The sequence below is a fragment of the Homalodisca vitripennis genome, unplaced genomic scaffold (assembly GCF_021130785.1).
Source record: "Homalodisca vitripennis isolate AUS2020 unplaced genomic scaffold, UT_GWSS_2.1 ScUCBcl_704;HRSCAF=3280, whole genome shotgun sequence".
Taxonomy (NCBI): domain Eukaryota; kingdom Metazoa; phylum Arthropoda; class Insecta; order Hemiptera; family Cicadellidae; genus Homalodisca; species Homalodisca vitripennis.
The window spans coordinates 28,588-37,751 of NW_025776854.1; the positions used below are offsets into that span (position 1 = coordinate 28,588).

The following is a 9,164-nucleotide window of genomic DNA, read 5'->3' on the forward strand; positions in this document are numbered from 1 at the left end:
TCCATGTGAAAACAAAGAATTGGAACATTTAAGTTTGCAATATTTTAGGAAAATACACAAGCAACACTACTGGGCTAATCACAAGTCACCGTAATTGTCTACATCTATTCTACTAATATAATACATACAAATTAAGTGTAAGTTTTATTTAAATTAATACAGGTATATGTACTAAATGACAAATCATTTTAAAATTGAGAGGACAGGGCATATTTTCGACATTTTCCAACAAGAAACCAATGTCAACGTATTCTAAAACGGTGACGAAAAAGTGAACTAGTTTTACGTTAAAAAATGGATCAATAAAATATTAATAAGTCCTACCCTGATGAAACTGCAGAAGATTATAGTTTTAAGAAAAGAAGAAACTACCTCATCAAGTTATGTTAATGACATATCACTTTGGATTATAATGTATTCAAGGAAATTTTGGTAATAAAATTACAATATAAATGTTTCATCAATACAATTTACATATTTTGTCTGCTGTGCCACAGAGATTTAACTCTGTGCACCAGCTGGCTTTATTAAATGTGATTTTTTTATGTTTACACTTACTTTCTTTCTTATTATAACGGGTTTATAACGTATTATTGTATTATTTCCATTAAAACAAGTCACAGTGTATAAATATTTTGCAGTAAACTATTTCGAGACATAAATCGGTCTGATTGATCTAAGGTGAAACAATGTTTTATTCAACAAAGCATACGTCGTCATACAGTCGTTTTCATGAAATCCAAATTTTAATTTTTTGACCTGTGGTCTTAGTGGCTTGATATAACGTGGACTTATGTGTGCATTGCTGTCTCCTGGTGAGAAGTTACAACAGTTGGTGTAAGTCAACCTACTCGTTAACAGAAATCTGGAATTCTCACTAAGCCTTAAAATCTGAGTCTCCGAAGAAAGAACCTAAAGGTCCAGCTTGACACTGCTCTGAATGGTAAATCAAAATATATTATTTTCTTCCTCGATCATAGTCCTTGTTATGTATATTTATTTTGTTTATTGGAGTTATAATAGCATTAGTTAAAAAGCATCATGAGTTGACAAATAAAAAAAACCTTTATTTTTTAATTTTTACAACTCCTATACAAGTTTTTAGTTCCGTTCATTAGTAAACTCATAACAGGCGTTCATAAATTGTAAATGTTTTGTAATTCATTTATAGTGATAAACCTTTTGTGTATGATAGACTTGTTAGGGTATTTATTTACCTACTAAAAGAGGACATTGCAAGGTTTTAGGTTAGAATTGGGCAAAACATTTATTATTTTGGAACGTTTTAGATGAATTTGCATGCAGTTTTGTTAAATATTAACCGATCCGCGCCGCTACTTAAATATATATTAATTAATTACATTCGTATTGGTTCCCTGTAATGAATATTTGAACTACTACCAAATCATGTTGTCAGTTTAACTATTATTACTTAACCGTCACATTGACTTTTGTTTCTTCTAATGGTAAGCCCGTGATAGTGATTTATATTGCATGTATATTGCATTTGCGCTACAACAGCTTATGTGATTAAACCTCATTTTATGAATTTATGATTTAGTGATAATTAACCTTGTAATTAAGACATAGTTACAATTTATTTCTAATAATCGTTTAGAAAACCTTTAGGCATCTTCAAACATAGATAAAAACCTATTGTGCAAACAACAACAAGATTTTTACAATTAGTTTCTTTTATACAAAATTTATCCGTTGCTATGATTCAGGACAGTGGGAGTAACGCTGCTTTCATAACCATATAAATTGGGTGGCCAAACTAAGGGATGTTTACTTACAAATGATTTTCTCTTCAATTTCTCTTTGCCATTAGGGTACGATTTAAGTTACCCATAAGATTAACTCAAGTTTCGATAACGCTCAGCAAGATTCTACTGGTTGATATGCACCTCAATTCGAAATGCATCTATTTTATCTATATCATGAGAAAGACTCCTCAGTACCATGGACAGTGCTTAAAACAATGCAATTTTAAGAAATAATCGTGAAAAAATATACTTACTTACTCTAGATACATGATCAGAGCATTAGTAACTTATTATCTCCGAATAATAAGTATCTTCAGGTACAACATTTATTTTGTCAGACCTTTAGTAAGTATCTCCGTAAATAACACTGACCTCGATAGAATTTATGACGGTGCTAATCAAAAGCAACAAGAAAGCGTCAGAATTATAAAAGATACATTCTTTACACGCAGTTATGAGATTTATCGACCTTTTATAATAATTAGATATGACGATGGTCCAAACAAGGGTTCTAGAGATCTAAAGTTCTTAGTATATTTCACAACAATTCATTGCAAATGGGAACACTGAAATTTAAATATTACTTTGCATGTCATAATATTATATTGTTGCAGTCACCAGATTTTAAATCAAATCAAATCAAATCAGATTTTTATTGCCGGAACATTCTATAATGCATGGCAAAAGTCAACATTTTACTTGCTAGAATTTTGTCATACCCCCCACAATAGATCTCATTCAGACATACAGTTTACAAATTTACATACATCCATTCATTCGCCAATGATTCCCACTTCCAGCGACGGATTCAGTTAGTCTTTTTAATTGGTGGTCTCCCAATCAAATGCTAAAAACTCGTCTACATTATAAAATGCTTGTGACACTAAAAAGCGTTTCAAACGAGTTTTTAACACCTTGGGCGTTGGAGGGTTTTTGATTGAATTTGGTAATTTGTTGACGAAATGAACATCTGCCTGTGAAGGCAAGCGTTCACAAACCACCGTTCTATGTCTACCAGTTCGGTAGTTATCTCTGCCTCTAGTCTCATACGCATGTATGTCCCGGCCATTCGTCATGGTACATTTAGGCATACAAAACAGAGTTGTTTCCAAGATGTAGAGACTGGGCAGCGTCAACAGTTGTAAATTTTTGAAGGCTTCCTTGCACGACTCTCTAAATTTCAACAGAGCGATAATGCGGATCGCTTGCTTTTGCAGCTTGAACACTCTCATAAATTGGTTGTTTGCACAAGCTCCCCACAACACCAACCCGTAAGTGAAATGGGGGTAAATCAAGCCAAAATACGCCATCATTAGAATCTGAATAGGGCAGTATTTGGCTAGAGACCTTAAAACATAAATGCCTGAAGCCAATTTGGAGCAAACGTAATCGATGTGATTATTCCAAGTCAACCCTCGATCTAGGTATATTCCCAGGAATTTCGAGCAGTAGACTTCTTCCAGCATTGTGTCAGCCAACATAACAGCTGGCTCATCATGCCTGTCTACTGATCGCAAAGCAAAATTTAGAAAATTAGATTTTTCAGAATTTGTCTTAAGATTGAGGCTGTTGAAATGTTGGACGCAGTTGTTGATCTCAACAAAACCTTGCTGTTCCAGAATCAATTTTGATTTGCTATTGAAACAGAGAGTCGTGTCATTAGCATACTGCAGTTTTCCGTGCAGAAGTGATGAACCTACGTCATTGACATAGATCAGGAAGAGAATTATACTGAGAATTGAGCCCTGTGGGACACCATAGGTCAGGTGAATTGGTTCAGATAATTTGTTTGCGATCTGGACAATTTGGGTTCTGTGGCTTAAAAATGACCTGAGCCACTGGAGAGGCACGCCTCGGATGCCATGAGATTCAAGTTTGTCAAGAATTGTAACATGGTCAACGCAGTCGAATGGTTTCGATAAGTCTAGGAACACACTCAATGTGGGATCCCGACGTTCTAGCCCCTCTACAACCATATCGACTAGACGTACAACTGCTTCTATTGTCGACTTACCCTTCCTGAAGTCAAACTGGTCTTCAGATAGCTGGTTGTGCTTACTTAAAAATTGAAGCATTCTTACCAAGAAAAGTTTTTCGAATATTTTGCTCAAAACTGGCAAAATTGAGACAGGCCGGTAACTGTGTGGGGAGTGGGGATCATCTTTCTTAAAAATCGGGCTCACTTTCGCCGTTTTTAGGAGTGAGGGGAAAACTTCTTATTCAAAAGAGAAATTTACTAATTGGGATAATGGTTTCACAATATGCTTTGAACATGTTTTTATTAGCCACATCGACATTAAATTTAAATCATTTGATTTTTTGGCTGGGAGCTGCTGAATTATTTTTTCAAGCTCTTCCTCAACGACAGGTGCCAGTGCCATGGAGGCTACTGGACACTGTCTCCGTCTTGGGATTCCTTGTGGCGGTGATGGGCAAGGGCCTTGCTCATAAGCAACAGATCCAAAGAATCTGTTAAGCCTATTCGCAACCTCAACCGCGTCCTCCACAAGTCTGTCACAATTTTTTAATTTGATTTGATTGTTGCATGATTTGTTTTTATTGTTGATGATGTTCCAAGCAGTTTTAGAAATATTTTTTGAAAATATAATTGAATTAGAAACATCATATGCCTTTGCCGCCTGGATCACTTTTCTGTAAATTAGTTTGTAATTTAGAATTTTTGTTTAAGGAAGTACAATACTAATCGTCAAGTCTATCTAAGGCGATGAACTATTAAGATGAAAAGATACAGTTAATACAACTCATGAACTAATAATTCCGATGAGTAATTGTAATTAAATTAAAGTTATAAACCATTCTCATATAAACATGTACTCAACCAAATAATATTAGAGTGCCATTCTGAAAGAGCCAAATTGACTTTTAAATAAAGCAATTCGTTACCTACAGTATTGTATGTGCCGTGTGTGTATTAGTGTGAGTGGGACGACCTGCAATTGAATCACCCTGTAACAATCAGAAAATACAACATAAAAATCTAAAAATGTTTTATGATCTTAATCATTAGAAATATTTTAATAAAGTACAGATTTACATTTAGTGTAGATTTCTCTAGCTCACATACATCTGCTCATTCTATGTTTTAGTGTATATTTATCCTTTAATTAAACTCATATGCGTACTTTTAGTACATTTCGTATATAAGTTGATACCATCCGTAAATTTTCCGGAATTAAATTGGTTTCCGAGAGTGACGTTTGGTCGTAGATGAAAGAAATAAAACAAATTTTTATTGATTTTGCACTACTGTAAGAGTATTACTACTGTAAGCTGCTAATCGTGGAGGGGGGGGGGGGGGTGAGTTGAATTGAGAATACATTCAGATTCTCCCACAACTGGATAAGAACCTCGATCTCGTTTAATCCAGAATAAGATTTATCTTTAACGAATTTTGGTAATTTGACATTGTCACTTAAAATTTTCTGATAAAGATTTACCTTGACTAATCCAAAATTTAATTTGTTATTTTCTTTAATGGAAATATTATATAATAGTCGTATTCATCAATTTCATGTGTCAACACTCTTAGACTTCTTCACTTTCTAATATAGTATACACCGAATTTTACTATTTCCAATAATGATAATCGTATCTTGCTGTGCTTTTTAACGCACTCAAGAAAGATAAAAGTTTATGTGTTAATCATTAAAATTTGTATTTTTTTATTCGAAAGTAATTACTTTAAATAAGTAAGAAGTAATGCTAAGATCATCACGGCATAATTCTTCTGTTAGCAATTAATACTTGTACTTGCTTGTGGACTATCCGCAGTACTTGTTTTACTTGGATTGATAGTCATTTGCAATACACAGAACAGTACTCTCCCTACTTTACAGCCCTCTGTTATACAGTATTTCTACCATACATAACTATTGCTAAGACTGAGGCAATAAGTATATGAATTTTATTTACTAGTTTGAATAGTTTAGCTTGAACCTGTATTACCTTTGTTCAGAGTTTAAATAAGCGTTGAGAAATCCAGATTGTAGTTAACGACAGATTAAATTTGCACTAGCTGTATTCTCTGATAGCATTCCAATTACAAATTTACGTTACAATAAGTTATTCCAACTAATTGTTAAAATTTTTTTCGGTTTTCATGGAGACGATGATAAGTATTGTTAGGCAGTATACGGTTTAACCTTATAGAATTCTTACTGATATTGTATCTTTGAGTCTTACTATTTTGTTCCATTGGCTGTTCACATCAATTTACTATTTCAATCAAGTCAATATCTAGAAATTTATAATAATACCTCTTGGTGAGGAGTTCAAAAACTATGAAAATACCTAATGAAAGGATACACAGTCTCGAACATAACCTTACTAAATGGAAACATATAAAATTCATCCCGTAAGAGCAGTAAACTTTTTTGAAGTAATTAAAAATGTAACTGGCCACACGTCGGAAAGTCTGGAGCATGTTCCTGCAACAAACAACACTGGATCTAGTTTGCCGCATTAGTTCTTAACAAAGGGTTTCATTAAATTTGCACGATCACAACGTTTTGCTGTTCACAGAGTATTTCAGCACCGTACAGCACAAATTTGAAACCTCCAATAATAATTTTTATTTTAAAGGCATCACGAGAATATATTATTTGTTGGTGCAATGTTATATTCTTGATTGTAATTGCAGAAGTTTGTAATCAAGGAGTAGATATCCTCCAAAAATATAAACATTATTAAGAACCCAACAAGGTCTTATTATAATTGTTGTTGTTGTACGTCTGTCAGTACATCAATCCATCCGTCTGTCCGTCTGTACGGTAAATCTTTTGATTTACGTGTGGAAGAAGGTTTGCACCCCTTCCTAAGCGACGTGCACATCTCATCTATACATACGTGTAAAAAATTGCACAGTCAATCAAAATGCAGACAGTTATTAGTATCATATTTTATATAAAATTTAAAATATTAAACCTGCAGTCGCTGATATAAGTTCTGATCAGTACTAGACCATTGGTCTGTCAGCAACGGCCTCAAGTTGAACATCAGCAAGTGTTCAGTTTTACATATAGATCCACAACGATACAGTCTCTTGGCCACGTAACGTGCAGGTGATGCTTTAAGCCCAGATCCTGGTGATCCAGCGATCTCTTTTTCCAGTCATTTGTCAGTATTTTATTACTGTTATCCAGCATATGAAGTAGCCTCTCAAGGGAGGGCACGGGAAGGATTCTAAAGTTTAAAAACACTGCAGCAAAGTTCATTACTCCTCTCACGTTTTGACCAAGTGTCCCTGTATCGTGAGGATGCCCACCTCTTCCTGTATAAGACTTCTTCAGCATGCTGACGTGCTGCATGGTTCAAAAATTCTCATGCTTCTCTACAGGAGCCGAAGTACGTTTTCGGGAAGAAGTTGCTTAACGATGCGTACGTCAGCGTGCAAGGATTTAGCTAGCCGATGAGATAAGCTAGAGAGTGGCCGAAAAATGTGTTCTTGCTTTTGGTCTACCCTTATCAATGATCTTTTCCAATACATTAAATGTGTTAAAATAGCTTGGCACGCCTTTTATGCCAGGTTTTGCAGACGATTGTAGCAGATATAAACTTTTCACATGTTTAAAAAGTTTACTAATTTTAATTTGGTTATCAGTTTAAGCTGCTAGTTTTAATGTCTCTTGTAAAAAGATAATATAGTGAAGCTATATTCTCAATCCATCCGGTTAGGGAACTTTGACAGCTATCAAAATCTAATGGACTGATGCGAATGCCAATCTTCCAGAGTATTCTTGTGAAAACTAGCGACTCAGGCCCTGTGAACACGATCGACTAGTGGTCTATCAAAGGTAGCTTCGGCCTGTATCGTTTTAGGCAACACTGGTTTTAAATGTTATTATAGTTTGATTTCACCGATTAAGCATTGATTAAGCATAAGTAATCAAACATATCTTATACAGCTGTAAAGATTTTATTACAATTTAGTCTTTCAATTTTATTTATAGTTTGTAACCGATAACTCCACAGGTACGGCAGGAGAATTCCTTGGGTGGCTGGAGACTCTATAATGCACTAAAAAATACTCAAACAAGCGGTGTGTGGAGTTTTTCGTAAATATAATTATACATTTTTCGTTCAGGATGGTAGCGATGAATGAATAATGACAGATGATATAAACATTTTCAGTCTTAAAAGTATTTTTCTTTTCAATACTATTATAAAAGTGTTATTGATACTTAGTAAATGTGTATCAGTTTAGAAGTAATTAGAATGAAACCGACCTAAACCAAATAACAGTGTGTTCAGAAAAAACACTCGTGCGTGCGCACTGCCCTTTCTCTTTTGATTCCCTTAGGACAAGAGGAACCCGTGTTTATAAGTCTTCATGATGACCTTTCTGTGTTGTTTTACAGACGGGTAAACGGACAGATAAACGGCAAGACGGACTATTTGATATCTTGACCTAAATGTCAATAACCAGTAAGGTCCTTCCTTGGATCACGAATAATCTACGTTCAAGGAATCTACAAACACCTACAAGGAATAACAGGCGAGCATGCAGACAAATAGACGGACGTATGACCTATTACCCTGTGATCTCATAATCAATAGATTTCTTAAATATATAACTAAAAATGCCTTTATTTAAGAGCGCTTGTCGTTTAAAAATGTTTTTCTGAATAACTTTGTGGTTATTTAAGGCTTTAATTATAATTCACTCAATTTAGATTTTCTAATTTCATTTTAATTTGTAGTTTTAAAAATTGGTTTTATAGTAAGAGTGATCCCCCATTGAAAACTCACCGTCAACCAAACGGTATTAAATATATTGATAAACACATATTTGAAAAATAAATATGTATAATTCACTTTAGCCTTATATAAAATAAAATGAATGTTTATCACATAATAACAGTTTGTAGTATTAAATTTTTCAGGAATTATTCCATTTGACTTTAATTTGTTTTATATTTTGTTAAAATATATGGGATAAAACTGAATAATTAAATACTCGTATTTTAATGATTTAATAATCCTTTGAGCAAAATAAAATACTTAAAACAAACTTTGTAGGAAAATAAAACTGGAAAATCTTCAAGAAAGAGGTAACAAAAGTTTCAAAATATGCTATGGAATATATTCTAGACACGCAGCTACGAGATCAGCCCCGCCGAGGTTTTTTTAAACGAGCGTGTTGTTGACATCTTACAATTCTGGCCGAACTACATATTTTATTGTCACTTTTATATTGTTATTCATCCTAACTATCTACTGTTAAGGGGTCAGATTTAAAGAGTTTACGTACCATATATTATGTATTTTGTCCCTTTCAACATATTGTAAAAGTACATAAGTTGAATTTTTATACAATGTTCAAAGAATTGATCAAAAAAACTTGTAACAGGATTATTCTTGCTATTAAATAGTATTATA

General features: G+C 33.8%; 1 long non-coding RNA gene across 1 annotated transcript; it reads left to right on the forward strand.

The window, feature by feature from the left end:
- The first annotated feature begins 547 nt into the window (after nucleotides 1-547).
- Nucleotides 548-8,411, forward strand: LOC124370959. Its single transcript, XR_006923223.1, has 2 exons — nucleotides 548-943; nucleotides 8,144-8,411. It is a non-coding gene; the product is annotated as an uncharacterized LOC124370959 (long non-coding RNA).
- Nucleotides 8,412-9,164: the final 753 nt, after the last annotated feature.